General features: G+C 44.0%; 1 protein-coding gene across 1 annotated transcript in view; it reads right to left on the bottom strand.

The window, feature by feature from the left end:
* Positions 1 to 10,700, bottom strand: part of LOC115416085 (uncharacterized) — a 67,288-nt gene extending 56,588 nt beyond the window's left edge. The window contains exon 1 of the mRNA XM_030129792.1: positions 10,505 to 10,700. The gene's annotated coding sequence lies outside the window, so the exon portion shown is untranslated. The remainder of the gene's footprint in view (positions 1 to 10,504) is intronic.
* Positions 10,701 to 20,460: the final 9,760 nt, after the last annotated feature.

The following is a 20,460-nucleotide window of genomic DNA, read 5'->3' as shown; positions in this document are numbered from 1 at the left end:
ACTAAAATTAATTATCTGGATTTTTTTTTTTTTTTTGCACTAAAATTAAGCATCTGGATTTTTTGTCTTTGAATTCAACTACGTTCATAAATGTAGAATTAAAAAAATTCAGACACAATAAATTCAGATGCAAAAAATCCAGATACTTAATTTCAGTGGAAAAAATCAGTGGTAGAAATTCAGTGGCTTTTATAATTCAAAATCTGATGAGACAGATTTACTTCCATATTTTCCCTTCAATCAATTCGAGTCAATTAATCGAATCAGGAATTTCTGCACTGGCTTCAAGCACCTCACTGATTCATCAGTTGCAGTTCTACTTCCACACACCTGGTTCAAATGCTCAGTGGATCATCCAGCTGCGCAGAAGTCTGAGAATGAGTGTCAGGTGTGTTGGAAAAGGGAAACGCCTAGAACATGCAGGAGAGTGGATCTGGAGGACCAGGACTGGACAGCCCTGGTCCAGAACATGCAGGAGAGTGGATCTGGAGGACCAGGACTGGACAGCCCTGGTCCAGAACATGCAGGAGAGTGGATCTGGAGGACCAGGACTGGACAGCCCTGGTCCAGAACATGCAGGAGAGTGGATCTGGAGGACCAGGACTGGACAGCCCTGGTCCAGAACATGCAGGAGAGTGGATCTGGAGGACCAGGACTGGACAGCCCTGGTCCAGAACATGCAGGAGAGTGGATCTGGAGGACCAGGACTGGACAGCCCTGGTCCAGAACATGCAAGAGAGTGGATCTGGAGGACCAGGACTGGACAGCCCTGGTCCAGAACATGCAAGAGAGTGGATCTGGAGGACCAGGACTGGACAGCCCTGGTCCAGAACATGCAGGAGAGTGGATCTGGAGGACCAGGACTGGACAGCCCTGGTCCAGAACATGCAGGAGAGTGGATCTGGAGGACCAGGACTGGACAGCCCTGGTCTAGAACATGCAGGAGAGTGGATCTGGAGGACCAGGACTGGACAGCCCTGGTCCAGAACATGCAGGAGAGTGGATCTGGAGGACCAGGACTGGACAGCCCTGGTCCAGAACATGCAGGAGAGTGGATCTGGAGGACCAGGACTGGACAGCCCTGGTCTAGAACATCCAGGAGAGTGGATCTGGAGGACCAGGACTGGACAGCCCTGGTCCAGAACATGCAAGAGAGTGGATCTGGAGGGCCAGGACTGGACAGCCCTGGTCTAGAACACCCAGGAGAGTGGATCTGGAGGACCAGGACTGGACAGCCCTGGTCCAGAACATCCAGGAGAGTGGATCTGGAGGACCAGGACTGGACAGCCCTGGTCCAGAACATCCAGGAGAGTGGATCTGGAGGACCAGGACTGGACAGCCCTGGTCCAGAACATCCAGGAGAGTGGATCTGGAGGACCAGGACTGGACAGCCCTGGTCCAGAACATGCAGGAGAGTGGATCTGGAGGACCAGGACTGGACAGCCCTGGTCCAGAACATCCAGGAGAGTGGATCTGGAGGACCTGGGCCTCATGTTCACAGACTTGTGTGGATTTCATCGGTAAACCTGGCGTACGCCCAAATCCAGAAAAGTCAGAACGCACAAAAAAATCCAGATGTATAAAACTGAGCGTACGCCTGAATCCACGTACACTTCCTTTATTCATCCAATCAGCTGGAACTGAGCGCATATGTTGGAGTACCTGACTCCTCCCTCTCCACGCCTACATTTAAATATGCAAATTAGTATAAACAGGGTCTGCAGGTGGAATTCCCCTGTCTGCAGGATCACATGATGACGTCAAGGTGGAGGTGAAGCGGAGGACGAAACAGGAGGAAGAAGAAAAGAGACGAACAGAAACTGAGCAGAAAGTGGACGATACTGTGGGTGACACTGGTCTGACTGGACCGACTGGGACCAGCACCAGGTACATACAGGTTTAGTATGAGGGTCAGTCACATGAGTTCATTCTACAGGTCATCCACAGTCTGAGCACAGCTGAACTACAGACAGGTTCATGTGTGATCATGTCAGGAGATCCCAGAGCAGATCCCAGAGCAGATCCCAGAGCAGATCCCAGAGCAGATCTCAGAGCAGATCTCAGAGCAGATCCCAGAGCAGATCCCAGAGCAGATCCCAGAGCAGATCTCAGAGCAGATCTCAGAGCAGATCCCAGAGCAGATCCCAGAGCAGATCCCAGAGCAGATCCTAGAGGAGATCCCAGACTGACTCCAGTTGAATCCCTCATTATTATCTCCACCAGTGCCACAGCAGACGCTCAGACCCAGGACCATCCTCCTGTCACACAGGCTTCTGTGGACTCCAGTGTTAGCTGGTCCTCCGGTCCACCACAGCCCACTGCTGATGCCCGTCTGACCAGTGTCCAGAACACCTGCATGGGTCTGTGCTGACCCGGGTCACCAGAGGACATCATGAGGACAATGGGTGGAGTCAGTGAGCGACTGGACCGACTCATAAATGTTCTGACAGACATGAAGACTACAGGAAATGCATTTACCAACAGGGAATTCTGGGTCCTGGTCTGTTTATGTGGTTGTTGCTGAATGTCCTCCGGGCAGGACTGGCTCTGATGGGTCCAGGGTTGGTCTGGTTGGTTCTGGTTCTGGTTGGTTCTGGTTCTGGTGGTGGGTGTGCTGCTCTGGCAGTAGGATGACATGTCTGTGTGTTCATTGTTCTTCTGTATCTCTGATGTGCACATCAGACAGAGGAATGACCTTTTTCACATTATGAACAGTTCCTCAGTGTCTCCTCTCAGTGTCTCCAAAGGTTCCAAACACTGGAAACGTGTGTACTCCAGCTGTGGAGTTGGCGGGAAGGACCGCACATTTCCACGGTCATTTCAGTCTTTATACATCTGAACGTGAGCATGGAAAAGGGCGTACGCCAGGTTTATGTGAGTACACACGCTTCATACATGAGGCCCCAGGACTGGACAGCCCTGGTCCAGAACATGCAGGAGAGTGGATCTGGAGGACCAGGACTGGACAGCCCTGGTCCAGAACATGCAAGAGAGTGGATCTGGAGGACCAGGACTGGACAGCCCTGGTCCAGAACATGCAGGAGAGTGGATCTGGAGGACCAGGACTGGACAGCCCTGGTCCAGAACATGCAGGAGAGTGGATCTGGAGGACCAGGACTGGACAGCCCTGGTCTAGAACATGCAGGAGAGTGGATCTGGAGGACCAGGACTGGACAGCCCTGGTCCAGAACATGCAGGAGAGTGGATCTGGAGGACCAGGACTGGACAGCCCTGGTCCAGAACATGCAGGAGAGTGGATCTGGAGGACCAGGACTGGACAGCCCTGGTCTAGAACATCCAGGAGAGTGGATCTGGAGGACCAGGACTGGACAGCCCTGGTCCAGAACATGCAAGAGAGTGGATCTGGAGGGCCAGGACTGGACAGCCCTGGTCTAGAACACCCAGGAGAGTGGATCTGGAGGACCAGGACTGGACAGCCCTGGTCCAGAACATCCAGGAGAGTGGATCTGGAGGACCAGGACTGGACAGCCCTGGTCCAGAACATCCAGTAGAGTGGATCTGGAGGACCAGGACTGGACAGCCCTGGTCCAGAACATCCAGGAGAGTGGATCTGGAGGACCAGGACTGGACAGCCCTGGTCCAGAACATGCAGGAGAGTGGATCTGGAGGACCAGGACTGGACAGCCCTGGTCCAGAACATCCAGGAGAGTGGATCTGGAGGACCAGGACTGGACAGCCCTGGTCTAGAACATGCAGGAGAGTGGATCTGGAGGACCAGGACTGGACAGCCCTGGTCCAGAACATGCAGGAGAGTGGATCTGGAGGACCAGGACTGGACAGCCCTGGTCTAGAACATCCAGGAGAGTGGATCTGGAGGACCAGGACTGGACAGCCCTGGTCCAGAACATCCAGGAGAGTGGATCTGGAGGACCTGGGCCTCATGTTCACAGACTTGTGTGGATTTCATCGGTAAACCTGGCGTACGCCCAAATCCAGAAAAGTCAGAACGCACAAAAAAATCCAGATGTATAAAACTGAGCGTACGCCTGAATCCACGTACACTTCCTTTATTCATCCAATCAGCTGGAACTGAGCGCATATGTTGGAGTACCTGACTCCTCCCTCTCCACGCCCACATTTAAATATGCAAATTAGTATAAACAGGGTCTGCAGGTGGAATTCCCCTGTCTGCAGGATCACATGATGACGTCAAGGTGGAGGTGAAGCGGAGGACGAAACAGGAGGAAGAAGAAAAGAGACGAACAGAAACTGAGCAGAAAGTGGACGATACTGTGGGTGACACTGGTCTGACTGGACCGACTGGGACCAGCACCAGGTACATACAGGTTTAGTATGAGGGTCAGTCACATGAGTTCATTCTACAGGTCATCCACAGTCTGAGCACAGCTGAACTACAGACAGGTTCATGTGTGATCATGTCAGGAGATCCCAGAGCAGATCCCAGAGCAGATCCCAGAGCAGATCCCAGAGCAGATCCCAGAGCAGATCCCAGAGCAGATCCTAGAGGAGATCCCAGACTGACTCCAGTTGAATCCCTCATTATTATCTCCACCAGTGCCACAGCAGACGCTCAGACCCAGGACCATCCTCCTGTCACACAGGCTTCTGTGGACTCCAGTGTTAGCCGGTCCTCCGGTCCACCACAGCCCACTGCTGATGCCCGTCTGACCGGTGTCCAGAACACCTGCATGGGTCTGTGCTGACCCGGGTCACCAGAGGACATCATGAGGACAATGGGTGGAGTCAGTGAGCGACTGGACCGACTCATAAATGTTCTGACAGACATGAAGACTACAGGAAATGCATTTACCAACAGGGAATTCTGGGTCCTGGTCTGTTTATGTGGTTGTTGCTGAATGTCCTCCGGGCAGGACTGGCTCTGATGGGTCCAGGGTTGGTCTGGTTGGTTCTGGTTCTGGTTGGTTCTGGTTCTGGTGGTGGGTGTGCTGCTCTGGCAGTAGGATGACATGTCTGTGTGTTCATTGTTCTTCTGTATCTCTGATGTGCACATCAGACAGAGGAATGACCTTTTTCACATTATGAACAGTTCCTCAGTGTCTCCTCTCAGTGTCTCCAAAGGTTCCAAACACTGGAAACGTGTGTACTCCAGCTGTGGAGTTGGCGGGAAGGACCGCACATTTCCACGGTCATTTCAGTCTTTATACATCTGAACGTGAGCATGGAAAAGGGCGTACGCCAGGTTTATGTGAGTACACACGCTTCATACATGAGGCCCCAGGACTGGACAGCCCTGGTCCAGAACATGCAGGAGAGTGGATCTGGAGGACCAGGACTGGACAGCCTCTGGTCCAGAACATGCAAGAGAGTGGATCTGGAGGACCAGGACTGGACAGCCCTGGTCCAGAACATGCAGGAGAGTGGATCTGGAGGACCAGGACTGGACAGCCCTGGTCCAGAACATCCAGGAGAGTGGATCTGGAGGACCAGGACTGGACAGCCCTGGTCTAGAACATGCAGGAGAGTGGATCTGGAGGACCAGGACTGGACAGCCCTGGTCCAGAACATGCAAGAGAGTGGATCTGGAGGACCGGGACTGGACAGCCCTGGTCTAGAACATGCAGGAGAGTGGATCTGGAGGACCAGGACTGGACAGCCCTGGTCTAGAACATCCAGGAGAGTGGATCTGGAGGACCAGGACTGGACAGCCCTGGTCCAGAACATGCAGGAGAGTGGATCTGGAGGGCCAGGACTGGACAGCCCTGGTCTAGAACACCCAGGAGAGTGGATCTGGAGGACCAGGACTGGACAGCCCTGGTCCAGAACATCCAGGAGAGTGGATCTGGAGGACCAGGACTGGACAGCCCTGGTCCAGAACATCCAGTAGAGTGGATCTGGAGGACCAGGACTGGACAGCCCTGGTCCAGAACATCCAGGAGAGTGGATCTGGAGGACCAGGACTGGACAGCCCTGGTCCAGAACATGCAGGAGAGTGGATCTGGAGGACCAGGACTGGACAGCCCTGGTCCAGAACATCCAGGAGAGTGGATCTGGAGGACCAGGACTGGACAGCCCTGGTCTAGAACATGCAGGAGAGTGGATCTGGAGGACCAGGACTGGACAGCCCTGGTCCAGAACATGCAGGAGAGTGGATCTGGAGGACCAGGACTGGACAGCCCTGGTCTAGAACATCCAGGAGAGTGGATCTGGAGGACCAGGACTGGACAGCCCTGGTCCAGAACATCCAGGAGAGTGGATCTGGAGGACCTGGGCCTCATGTTCACAGACTTGTGTGGATTTCATCGGTAAACCTGGCGTACGCCCAAATCCAGAAAAGTCAGAACGCACAAAAAAATCCAGATGTATAAAACTGAGCGTACGCCTGAATCCACGTACACTTCCTTTATTCATCCAATCAGCTGGAACTGAGCGCATATGTTGGAGTACCTGACTCCTCCCTCTCCACGCCCACATTTAAATATGCAAATTAGTATAAACAGGGTCTGCAGGTGGAATTCCCCTGTCTGCAGGATCACATGATGACGTCAAGGTGGAGGTGAAGCGGAGGACGAAACAGGAGGAAGAAGAAAAGAGACGAACAGAAACTGAGCAGAAAGTGGACGATACTGTGGGTGACACTGGTCTGACTGGACCGACTGGGACCAGCACCAGGTAAATACAGGTTTAGTATGAGGGTCAGTCACATGAGTTCATTCTACAGGTCATCCACAGTCTGAGCACAGCTGAACTACAGACAGGTTCATGTGTGATCATGTCAGGAGATCCCAGAGCAGATCCCAGAGCAGATCTCAGAGCAGATCTCAGAGCAGATCCCAGAGCAGATCCCAGAGCAGATCCTAGAGGAGATCCCAGACTGACTCCAGTTGAATCCCTCATTATTATCTCCACCAGTGCCACAGCAGACGCTCAGACCCAGGACCATCCTCCTGTCACACAGGCTTCTGTGGACTCCAGTGTTAGCCGGTCCTCCGGTCCACCACAGCCCACTGCTGATGCCCGTCTGACCGGTGTCCAGAACACCTGCATGGGTCTGTGCTGACCCGGGTCACCAGAGGACATCATGAGGACAATGGGTGGAGTCAGTGAGCGACTGGACCGACTCATAAATGTTCTGACAGACATGAAGACTACAGGAAATGCATTTACCAACAGGGAATTCTGGGTCCTGGTCTGTTTATGTGGTTGTTGCTGAATGTCCTCCGGGCAGGACTGGCTCTGATGGGTCCAGGGTTGGTCTGGTTGGTTCTGGTTCTGGTTGGTTCTGGTTCTGGTGGTGGGTGTGCTGCTCTGGCAGTAGGATGACATGTCTGTGTGTTCATTGTTCTTCTGTATCTCTGATGTGCACATCAGACAGAGGAATGACCTTTTTCACATTATGAACAGTTCCTCAGTGTCTCCTCTCAGTATCTCCAAAGGTTCCAAACACTGGAAACGTGTGTACTCCAGCTGTGGAGTTGGCGGGAAGGACCGCACATTTCCACGGTCATTTCAGTCTTTATACATCTGAACGTGAGCATGGAAAAGGGCGTACGCCAGGTTTATGTGAGTACACACGCTTCATACATGAGGCCCCAGGACTGGACAGCCCTGGTCCAGAACATGCAGGAGAGTGGATCTGGAGGACCAGGACTGGACAGCCCTGGTCCAGAACATGCAGGAGAGTGGATCTGGAGGACCAGGACTGGACAGCCCTGGTCCAGAACAACAGCTGATCCAACTGATGAACAGTCAGAACATTCACATGGAGAGTTAACCAATCTGAGCTGGTCACATTCTTCCACACTAGGATAAAGCAAACACGCCCACCACTGTGGTGGAGTCTGTGAACAGGAAACACTAAGTTGAAACGATGAGACAGGAAAAGAACTTTAAAGGGAGTGGTGTGGACGTCAATGAGCACCTGACAAAGACACATGAGTCTACTGTGAACTGATAAGAATAAGGACTGGAGACAGACCTGAGGTTTTACAGATGGACTGGACTGTAACTGGACTGAGGTGTGTGGAGGATCAGACTCAGGCCCAGGATGCAGCCATTCATTCATTTTCTGAACCTGCTTTCTCCTCACTAGGGTCACGGGGGTCTCTTGGAGCCTATCCCAGCTACATAGGGGCGAAGGCGGGGTTCACCCTGGACAAGTTGCCAGTTCATCCCAGGGCTGAACATATAGAGACAAACAATCACTCTCACACCTATGGGCAATTTAAATTAACCAATTAACCTATCAGTGCATGTGTTTGGATGGTGGGAGGAGCCAGAGTACCAGAGAGAACCCACGCAGACACAGGGAGAACATGTAAACTCCACACAGAAAGGACCCACCCCCTGTCGACTGGTGTTGGAATCGAACCCAGGACCTTCTGTCTGTGAGGCACCAGTGCTAACCACTGCACCACCTGTATATATATATATATATATATATATATATATATATATATATATATATATATATATATATAGGGTGGGGAAGCCAAATGTACAGTGAACATGTAGTTGTTTTTTCTCAGCAGACACTACGTCAGTTGTTTTGAACCCAAACATATACTGATGTCATAATCATACCTAACACTATTATCCATACCTTTTCACAAACTTTTGCCCATGTGTGTAATCAGGAAAGCAAACGTCAAAGAGTGTGTGATTTGCTGAATGCACTCGTCACACCAAAGGAGATTTCCAAAACAGTTGGAGTGTCCATAAAGACTGTTTATAATGGAAAGAAGAGAATGACTATGAGCAAAACTATTACCAGAAAGTCTGGAAGATACTATTAAAGAAGAATGGGAGAAGTTGTCACCCCAATATTTGAGGAACACTTGCGCAAGTTTCAGGAAGCGTGTGAAGGCAGTTATTGAGAAAGAAGGAGGACACATAGAATAAAAACATTTTCTATTATGGACATTTTCTTGTGGCAAATAAATTCTCATGACTTTCAAGAAACTAATTGGTCATACACTGTCTTTACATCCCTGCCTCAAAATAGTGTACATTTTACTTCCCCACCCTGTAGATATATATATATATATATATATATATATATATATGATATTTATATATATATATATATATATATATATATATGTACACACACACACACACACACACACACAGACACACACACATAACTACGTTCTGGGAAGTCATACTGTAAGAGTTTATTTATTATCATTATTATTATTATTATTATTATTATTATTATTATTATTATCATTATTATTACCATTTTTAAATCTCTTCTTAGAACCCACCTGTTCTCCTTGGCCTTTTAACACTTGTGCAATGTTGACATTTTGTTTCTGTTTTTATATTTTAACTTTGTTTTATTTTATTTTATTTCATTTTAATGTTTTTAATGCTTTGATTAATTTCTATTGTGCTTACATTCTTCTGTCCAACACTTTGGTCCACTGTGGTTGTTTTAAAGTGCTTTAAAAATAAAGTTGGATTATTATTATTATTATTATTATTATTATTATTATTATTATTTATAGAAATATAGTTGGAATGTTTCAATAAAAAAAATCACACAATCCAATCCAATTTGAATGAATAAAGTTACAAAACATGACAAGACAAAAACTATCTTATGGTAAAACATTCAGCAAATAAACTACATTTATTGGAAAAAGTTGGAATATTTCCAGAAAACCCTGAACATTTCGTGAACACAGTTGAACTACAGCAAGAAAAACTCCGTTTTCAGAGAATGAAGTGAACGCACAATATGATGAAAAAACACGTTGTCATATTTGAAAGAGATGCAGAAAAAAGATGTAGAATTATATGAAGAAAGTGAAGATGAAATGATGAGAAACCCTTCATTATTCAGATCATTAGTATTAACAGAGCGGTCCATATTCCCAGCTTCCCTAAACGCAGCACCAGAATCAGACCTGTTCCTATTAATGAACTGATGTGAGTTTAATTGTATTTACTGATGCAACATTATTTAATGAAAGGAAAGAAAATTCAGCCAAATACAAACAGACTTTACCCTAAAAATACAGACCATAGAATAGAACTGAATAGAATAGAATATAATAGAATAGAAAAGAATAGAATAGAGCAGAATAGAGCAGAATAGAATAGAATAGAATAGAATAGAATAGAATAGAATAGAATAGAATAGAATAGAATGGATGTGTTCTGTCTTTGTTTCAGAACCCTTTCAGACTAACTCCTCTCTAACTTCTACAGATCTATATTTTATAATTGTGCCTCAAACACGTGCTGTTGCTGTGGATGTAAAATCCCACACCTCCTGTGGGTCCTTAAATACATCACATGTACGGGACCACAGCAGACCTGGTCCCTGTGCAGGTCTGCGGACACCCGGCCCATGTGGACCAGGGTCCGGGCTGGTTCTGTGTACCCGTCCGTGGACCTCCCACTCCACACACACACACACACACACACACACACACACACACACACACACACACACACACACACACACACACACACACACACAGGACCACCCGGGTCCACGCAGACCTCGGATCCCTCCGTGTTCGTGGCTCGTGTTCAGACTCAGATCTCTTACCTTTGTTCGTGTCAGTAATCCACTGGAGACAACAGGCGGCAAACCCACGGACTGGAGGACAGACAGGAGGACTGGAGGACAGACAGGAGGACTGGAGGACAGACTGGAGGACTGGAGGACAGACAGGAGGACAGACAGGAGGACTGGAGGACAGACAGTCTGGCAGGAGGACAGTGTTCGGTCTGAGCTCTAACCCACTCTCTCTCTCAGTCTGCTGTGAATTAAAGAAGCGCTCACACTAAATACTACTTTCACTTTCGAAATGACGCCCTCCTCCTCCTCCTCCTCCTCCTCCTCCTCCTCCTCCTCCTCTTTCTCTTTCCTCCTCCTCTTTCTTTTCTTTCCTCTTCTGCAGTAGGAGGATCCTGTAGCAGCTGGAGGGTGGAGTACACCTGTACCTCCACCCATCCAGCATGTCCATGTGGGTCCACAAGGGTCCCATGTGGGTTTGTCCTCAGTTTCCATGGTGACCACACATGTGTTTGACCAGATCTGAATCTGAATCTGAATCTGAATCTCTTTATCGTTATTGTACCAAGTAGAACAAAACTGAGGCACAGCTCTGAGGTTCACTGCATGAATTTACAGACAGACAACAAATATGAGTCAAACTACAACAAATATGAGTCAAACTACAACAAATATGAGTCAAACTACAACAAATATGAGTCAAACTACAACAAATATGAGTTAAACTACAACAAATATGAGTTAAACTACAACAAATATGAGTTAAACTACAACAAATATGAGTCAAACTACAACAAATATGAGTCAAACTATAACAAATATGAGTCAAACTACAACAAATATGAGTTAAACTACAACAAATATGAGTCAAACTACAACAAATATGAGTCAAACTATAACAAATATGAGTTAAACTACAACAAATATGAGTTAAACTACAACAAATATGAGTCAAACTACAACAAATATGAGTTAAACTACAACAAATATGAGTTAAACTACAACAAATATGAGTCAAACTACAACAAATATGAGTCAAACTATAACAAATATGAGTTAAACTACAACAAATATGAGTTAAACTACAACAAATATGAGTCAAACTACAACAAATATGAGTCAAACTACAACAAATATGAGTCAAACTACAACAAATATGAGTTAAACTACAACAAATATAATTAAAACTATAACAAGTATGAGTCAAACTACAACAAATATGAGTAAAAAAACTACAAATATGAGTCAAACTACAACAAGTATGAGTTAAACTACAACAAATATAATTAAAACTATAACAAGTATGAGTCAAACTACAACAAGTATGAGTCAAACTACAACAAATATGAGTCAAACTACAACAAATATGAGTCAAACTACAACAAATATGAGTCAAACTACAATAAATATTAGTCAAACTACAACAAGTATGAGTCAAACTACAACAAATGAGTAAAAAAACTACAAATATGAGTCAAACTACAACAAATATGAGTCAAACTACAACAAATATGAGTCAAACTACAACAAGTATGAGTCAAACTACAACAAATGAGTAAAAAAACTACAAATATGAGTCAAACTACAACAAATATGAGTCAAACTACACATATCAGTAAAAGGTACATTTATTTACATTAAAATATTAAAAGTATTGCAAACTAAGATATTTGTTAAACAGAATTTAAGTCATGCAAATAACATGACAGATAAATATCGTGGAATAAAATAGTGTGAAGAATAAATAATAATACATTCAGATCTGTGATTCTTATTCTGCTCTGGTCAAACACATGTGTGGTCACCATGGAAACTGCAGACAAACCTACATGGAACTCTTCTGGGCCCACATGGAACCCCTCTGGGCCCACATGGAACTCTTCTGGGCCCACATGGAACCCTTCTGGGCCCACATGGAACTCTTCTGAGCCCACATGGAACCCTTCTGGGCCCACATGGAACCCTCCTGGGCCCACATGGAACCCTTCTGGGCCCACATGGAACCCTCCTGGGCCCACATGGACATGTTGGATGGGACCAGGGTTAAGGTTAGGGCTGTTGTGCTGAATTCTACTTCCTGCTGAAACCCCCCCCCCCCCTTATATCAGTCATGGACAGGACCGTGTGCACCAGACTGACCACTGCTTCTGTTTTGTGACTGTAGGGAATTACATTCACTGTGAATTATCCAGCCTCTGAACACCATCATACTGGTGTAGCAATGAAGTCATGAATAATAATACTACAACTAATACATAATACTGACAAATATTACAGTTCTGTTTTTTTAATCTGGTTAATATTAAAGAATGTGCAAACTGGAAGGTATATAAAACTGTCTAAAGTTCCATCTTAGACACACAACACACAAAATATAGAACAATGCAAACAGATACAGCTGAAAACTGCATCACCCACGGCTGGGGATGCACTTTTCAGCAGCAGCACAATTCTACACAAGAGCTAGTTTAGAAGAACAGTCCACTGGTGGGTTTTCTACAACACAGAACACATGAGCAACAAGAAGACATAAAACACAACAAATGCATGATCACAACAACAACAACAACAACAACAATAATAATAATAATAATAACACTAATAATAATAATAATAATAATAATAATAATAATAATAATAATAACCATCTTCATGATCCCTTTGACCATTCCAGACCACACACACACACACACACACACACACACACACACACACACACACATCTACACAGCTCTACACACACAGTTATGTTTGTGCATTTGGCAGACACTTTTTTCCAAAGACACTTTCAGGGAAAACCAATCAAATCACTCAATCAACCAAATTTTGTTTGTGTAGCCCCAGATCACAACAAAAGTTCTCTCATGACACTTTCTATACAGAGTTGGTCCAAACCAGACTGAAGCCAGTTTACAGAACCCAACAGAATCCAACAGAAGTAAACAGTAGTGATGGTGACAGTGGAAGGAAACAGGACCTTTAACAGCAGAAACCTGGAGCAGAAGCAGACTGAGGAGGACGAGTGACAGGAGGAGAGAGAGGGGTAAAGAGACAGAGTAAGGAAAGAGAGAAACAGAGAGACTGGGGGAGAGGGGGGGAGTAGGGGGAGGCACATGGAGGCAGTTGAGGATAAGTGAGTGGTGATGAAGGAGGAGAGAGGCAGGACCACTGCAGCAGGTCCAGAGATAATCCTGGGAAAATCTGGGATAATCCTGGGAAAAGGTGCTCCTGGAAGAGCTGGGTCTGCAGGAGCTTCTTGAACATAGGCAGGGATGCCTCTGTTCTTGTAGCACTTGGTAGAGCGTTCCACCAACATGGAACGACCCATGAAAAGAGCCTGGATTGTCTTGTACAAGGTCTGGAGACCACCAGACTACGTTCCCCAGACGAGCGGAGTGGAGTGGAGCAACAGAAGTTTTTATTCAATTCAATTTATTCAGTTACACACACATCTACACACACACATCTACACACACATACACACACACATACACACACATACACACACATCTACACACACATCTACACACACATCTACACACACATACACACACACATACACACACATACACACACATCTACACACACATCTACACACACATACACACACATCTACACACACATCTACACACACATACACACACATCTACACACACATACACACACATCTACACAAACATCTACACACACATCTACACACACATACACACACATCTACACACACATCTACACACACATACACACACATCTACACAAACATCTACACACACATCTACACACACATACACACACATCTACACACACATCTACACACACATACACACACATCTACACAAACATCTACACAAACATCTACACACACATCTACACACACATCTACACACACATCTACACAAACATCTACACACACATCTACACACACAAATCTACACACATCTACACACACATCTACACACACACACATCTACACACACATCTACACACACATACACACACATCTACACACACATCTACACACACATACACACACACATCTACACACACACACATCTACACACACATCTACACACACATACACACACATCTACACACACATCTACACACACATACACACACATCTACACACATACACACACACATCTACACACACATCTACACACATACACACACATCTACACACATACACACACATCTACACACATACACACACATCTACACACATACACACACATCCACACACACATCCACACACATCTACACACATACACACACATACACACACACATCTACACACATACACACACATCTACACACATACACACACATCTACACACATACACACACACTACACACATACACACATCCACACACACATCTACACACATACACACACATCTACACACATACACACACATACCACACACAGCTACAGCACATACACACACCATACAACATCTACACACATACACCACACATCTACACAGCCATACACACCACATCTACACACATCTACACCATCATACACAACATCCACACACACATCTACACACATACACAACACATCTACCACACATACACACCATACACACATCTACACACATACACACACCATCTACACACATACACCACATCCCAACACATCTACACATCATGACACAACATCCACAAACACATCTACACACATACACACACATCTACACACGACATACACATAACACACTCTAACACACATACTACACACATCTACACACACATCTACACACATCTACACACATCTACACACATCCACACACACATCTACACACATACACACACATACACACATCTACACACATACACACACATCTACACACATACACACACATCTACACACATACACACACATCTACACACACATCTACACACATACACACACATCTACACACATACACACACACATCTACACACATACACACACATCTACACACATCCACACACACATCTACACACATACACACATCCACACACACATCTACACACATACACACACATACACACATCTACACACATACACACACATCTACACACACATCTACACACACATCTACACACATCCACACACACATCTACACACATACACACACATCTACACACATACACACACATACACACATCTACACACATACACACACATCTACACACATCTACACACATCTACACACATCCACACACACATCTACACACATCCACACACACATCTACACACATACACACACATCTACACACATACACACACATCTACACACATCTACACACATCCACACACACATCTACACACATACACACACATCTACACATCTACACACATACACACACATCTACACACATACACACACATACACACATCTACACACATACACACACATCTACACACATACACACACATCTACACACATACACACACATCTACACACATACACACACATCTACACACATACACACACATCTACACACATCCACACACACATCTACACACATACACACACATCTACACACATACACACACATACACACATCTACACACATACACACACATCTACACACATCTACACACATCTACACACATCCACACACACATCTACACACATACACACACATCTACACACAGTCTGACACAACTCCCTCACCTGTAAACCTTCACACTGTATTTGAACATTTTTAGTCTTTATCATTTTTATCCCAGTTATTTGTTTGTGTGTTTGTTTGTGTGTTTGTTTGTCTGTACAGGTTCTGTTGTTTGTTGTGTTTTTCTTCTTCTGTGGTGCAGAGTGGCCCCACCACAGTTTCGGTGTAACTTCTGCTCACTGACACCAGAGGCTCTTTTCTTTTCTTCTATTCTGGATCTGATCCAAGTTTTTCATAGAATATAAAACAAAAATAACAAGTGGGCGGGAGCAGAGGGCTGGCTCCGCCTCTTCATCAACAGCATAAAACACATTAAGGCGTGTTTGTTCAGGTTAACTTCAACACAAACACATACAGTACAAACAGGGTTCTAAAGTCCTGTTCTGTCAGGTTCCACATTCAGTCTGATCTGGTCTGCAGTGGACTGAACCAGGAAAAGAAGAACAGAAGAACCCAGAAAGAATGACAGCTGCACATGTAGGTCTGTGTGTGTAGGACGGGGGATGCCCTGGACACTACTCATTTTCTTGCTGTTCATTTGACTGTTGTTTACTCTAACTGACTCTGTAAAGCCCTTTGAGATAACCTTGTTGTGATATTGGGCTATACAAATAAAGTTGAATTGAATTGAATTGAATTGTGTTTGACTGAAAAAACAACACAAGAAGTGATGAAAATACTGACTTTTACAAACTGTGAAGAACCTGAAAAAACGGACATTTCTTCAGATAAATCAGTGTAATGTTCTCAGTCTTCTTCCTCCACTTCTCATTAGTCCATGTGCATTCTGGATCAGATCTCCAAAGACACTAAACACTGAAGAACAGGAAGAAAAGAGTTTAAACTGGACTGAATTGAATACAGACATTTCAGGTTGGACACATTTGTTCAGGTTAGTCACATTTTATTGGTACAGGAGAGTTTGGAAATGGAAAGAGTTTCACAATTTAATGGGTTTTTTTGGACTAAAACAAAGACTAACATTTGAAGTTGTTGATTCCAGATTTTTTGCTAAATTTAAGATTTTTTTTTAAACTTAGTTCAAAATATCTATTTTTTATGCTTAATTCAGGATTTTTCACTAAATTTAAGATATTTTTTGGCTTAATTCCAGATTTTTAAAAATTATTATTGTTATTATTATTATTATTATTATTATTTTAGTTTTTTGCTTCATTCAAGATTTTTCGCTAAATGTAAGATGTTTTTTTGGCTTAATTCAAGAATTTTTTGGCTTAATTCAAGATTATTATTTTTTGCTTCATTCAAGATTTGTTGCTAAATTCAAGATTTTTTTTTTGGCTTAATTCAAGATTTTTTAAATTTTTTTTTTTTTTTTGGCTTAATTCAAGGTTTTTTGGCTAAATTTAAGATTTTTTTTGCTGAATTCAAGATTTTTAAAAAAATTTTTTTTTACTTAATTCAAGATTTTATTTTATTTTTTTTAACTAAATTTAAGATTTTTTCTTTTTTTTTGCTTAAGTCAAGATTTTTTTGCATAGTTAAAGATTTTTTGCAAAATTTAATATTTTTTTTTCTTAATTCAATAATTTTTTTGGGCTTTATTCAAGATTTTTTTGCCAAAGTTAAGATTTTTTTTTCTTAATTCAAGATATTTTTTGACTTAAATCAAGATTTTTTTTCTTTTTTACAGTGTTGGAGTGTCAGTCAGACTTCCAACCAAAGTCACCACCGAAGCCTTGAACCCATGGAAACAGGACGAAGCCTCAGTACAAACAGGTTCTGTTCAAATACACTGGAAAAGCAAACACGTAAAAACAGGCATTTATAAAAGACTCAGAACACACCTCATGACAACCTAAGAACTTGTATGCGATCTTTGACAGTTTTTGCGACATTTCGGTGTTTCCATTATCAGTTTTTCTTTTGCACACTTCACATTTTGTGCGTTTGTCAGCTGGTGTGATGTCATGACCGTTACATCAGCGTCCAAATCTGATGTTCTGAGGATGAGTCACTGAAACTGCAAACAGAAACTGAAAGGCATTCAACATTCATTTATGAGGGGTGTGTGTGTGTGTGTGTGTGTGTGTGTGCGTGTGTGTGTGTGTGTGTGTGTGTGTGCGTGTGTGTGTGTGCGTGTGTGTGTGTGTGTGTGCGTGTGTGTGTGTGTGTGTGCGTGTGTGTGTGTGCGTGTGTGTGTGTGTGTGTGTGCGTGTGTGTGTGTGTGTGTGTGCGTGTGTGTGTGTGTGTGTGTGTGTGTGTGTGCGTGTGTGTGTGTGTGTGTGTGTGCGTGTGTGCGTGTGTGTGTGTGCGTGTGTGTGTGTGTGTGTGCGTGTGTGTGTGCGTGTGTGTGTGTGTGCGTGTGTGTGCGTGTGTGTACGTGCGTGTGTGTGTGTGCGTGCGTGTGTGTGTGCGTGTGCGTGTGTGTGTGTGTGTGTGCGTGCGTGTGCGTGTGCGTGTGTGTGGTGCTTCCCAGAGCGTCTTCAGAAAAAACTCCCTTTTATAGAAAATGAACTTCACTTAAAAACAGTTGAACATCATCGTCCTTTTTTATTTTCACTTTCTTTTTCCGAACCCGTTTGTAACTGATGCGAAAAAATAGAACAAATGAAAACAGGAGTCATGTGACACAACTAAGGAATCCGCCCCCCCCCCCCCCCCACACACACACACACACACACGCACCCCTCAGTACACACATGTATGTTTGGACAGTGGTTACTGTAGTTTGACACTGTGGGCTAAAATAAAGTGTTTTACTACATTTTACTCCAAAAATCCGCCTTTTAACCTGATAAATAACTGTTAGAGGTAATGACTGATCTGAAGTTTTATATTTATTTATTTTTTTAATTGTGCAAATATTTTTATCCGATCACTGGGCTCTGCTCTTAGAACAATAAAAACAGTATTTTATAGGAAATGTTGTGTTAGATAACAGCTGTCCAACGCATTTGACTGTTCTTTGTTCTTCCTATTTTTTTTCTTTTTCACTGTTTTTCATTGTACGGCTGCTTTATGTCTTTAATCTATTCTTGTATTTCAGTCTGTCATTTTGTTTTTTTCCTGTAAGTTTGCTTTGGAAAGGATCGTCTGCCATAAATGCATAAACAGAAATGTAATCTGAAATCCTGCCCACAGTCGGACACACAGGAAAACCACAGGGACTGGACGTTCTGGGCTACGTCTGAAAAATCCACTGTTTCCAGTTTCATCTTCTCACAGACGGACCAGGTCCAGGTCCAGGTCCAGGTCCAGGTCCAGGTCCAGGTCCAGGTCCAGGTCCAGGTCCAGGTCCAGTCCATACAGATGTAAAAACCAGCTGTTTGTAGTTAAAACTGGGTCCAATAGAACATCAGACACATGACCTGGGTCCAATAAGGGTTCTGTCAACAGGAACCAAGACTTTAGTTCAGGTTCCACATTCAGACCAACTGGTTCTAAAGTGGGTCAGAACCAGGACCAGAACTACACTAGAACCTCTGTCTCTCTCTCTAGTTCTTCTTTTGTTCTTTTCTTGTCTGCATTTTCTGTTTGTGCTGCTGTTGGAACCTGAATTTACTGAGGGATCAATGAAGTTAGATTTAATCTAATTTAATCTAATCTAGTCTAATCTAACCTGATCTGATGTAATCTAATCTGATCTAAGCAAAACTAACCTGATCTAAACTAGTCTAATCTAATCTAATCTAATCTAATCATAATGAATCAAATGTTTCTTTGTTTTCGTGCCAAAACTCATTAAATGCTGAAAAAATGTACATTTATAAACTACCCTTTCACAAAATACATGTGAATAAACTGAAAAAAAGGCAAATTTGAACCATGTTAAAACTCAGACTGTCATTTGTAACATGTGCATAATTTCACACAAACAGAAAAATCATATTAATATTTGAGGGTTTGAAACTAAAATAAGAACAGTTTCTATGAGATTCTGTCCCCGTTTGAACCTGAGGTCCAGGTCACATCTGGAAAAACATCACAGATGGAACTAGAAAAACACAGACCTCCACCAAGGCAGGGTTCATGTGTTCATATGTTCATGTGTTCAGATGGTCATGTGTTCACATGTTCATGTGTACATATGTTCATGTGTACATATGTTCATATGCCATGTCTTCATGTGTTCATGTCTTTGTCTTCATGTGTTCATATGCTCATGTGTTCATGTGTTCATATGTTCATGTGTTCATGTGTTCATATGTTCATGTCTTCATGTGATCATGTCTTCATATGCTCATGTGTTCATATGCTCATGTGTTCATATGTTCATGTCTTCATTTCTTTGTGTTCATATCTTTGTTTTCATGTGTTCATATGTTCATGTCTTCATGTGTTTGTGTCTTCATGTCGGT

Source organism: Sphaeramia orbicularis, unplaced genomic scaffold (assembly GCF_902148855.1).
Source record: "Sphaeramia orbicularis unplaced genomic scaffold, fSphaOr1.1, whole genome shotgun sequence".
Taxonomy (NCBI): Eukaryota; Metazoa; Chordata; class Actinopteri; order Kurtiformes; family Apogonidae; genus Sphaeramia; species Sphaeramia orbicularis.
The sequence above is the reverse complement of the archived record's forward strand: the minus strand, read 5'-3'. Positions and strand labels throughout refer to the sequence as shown.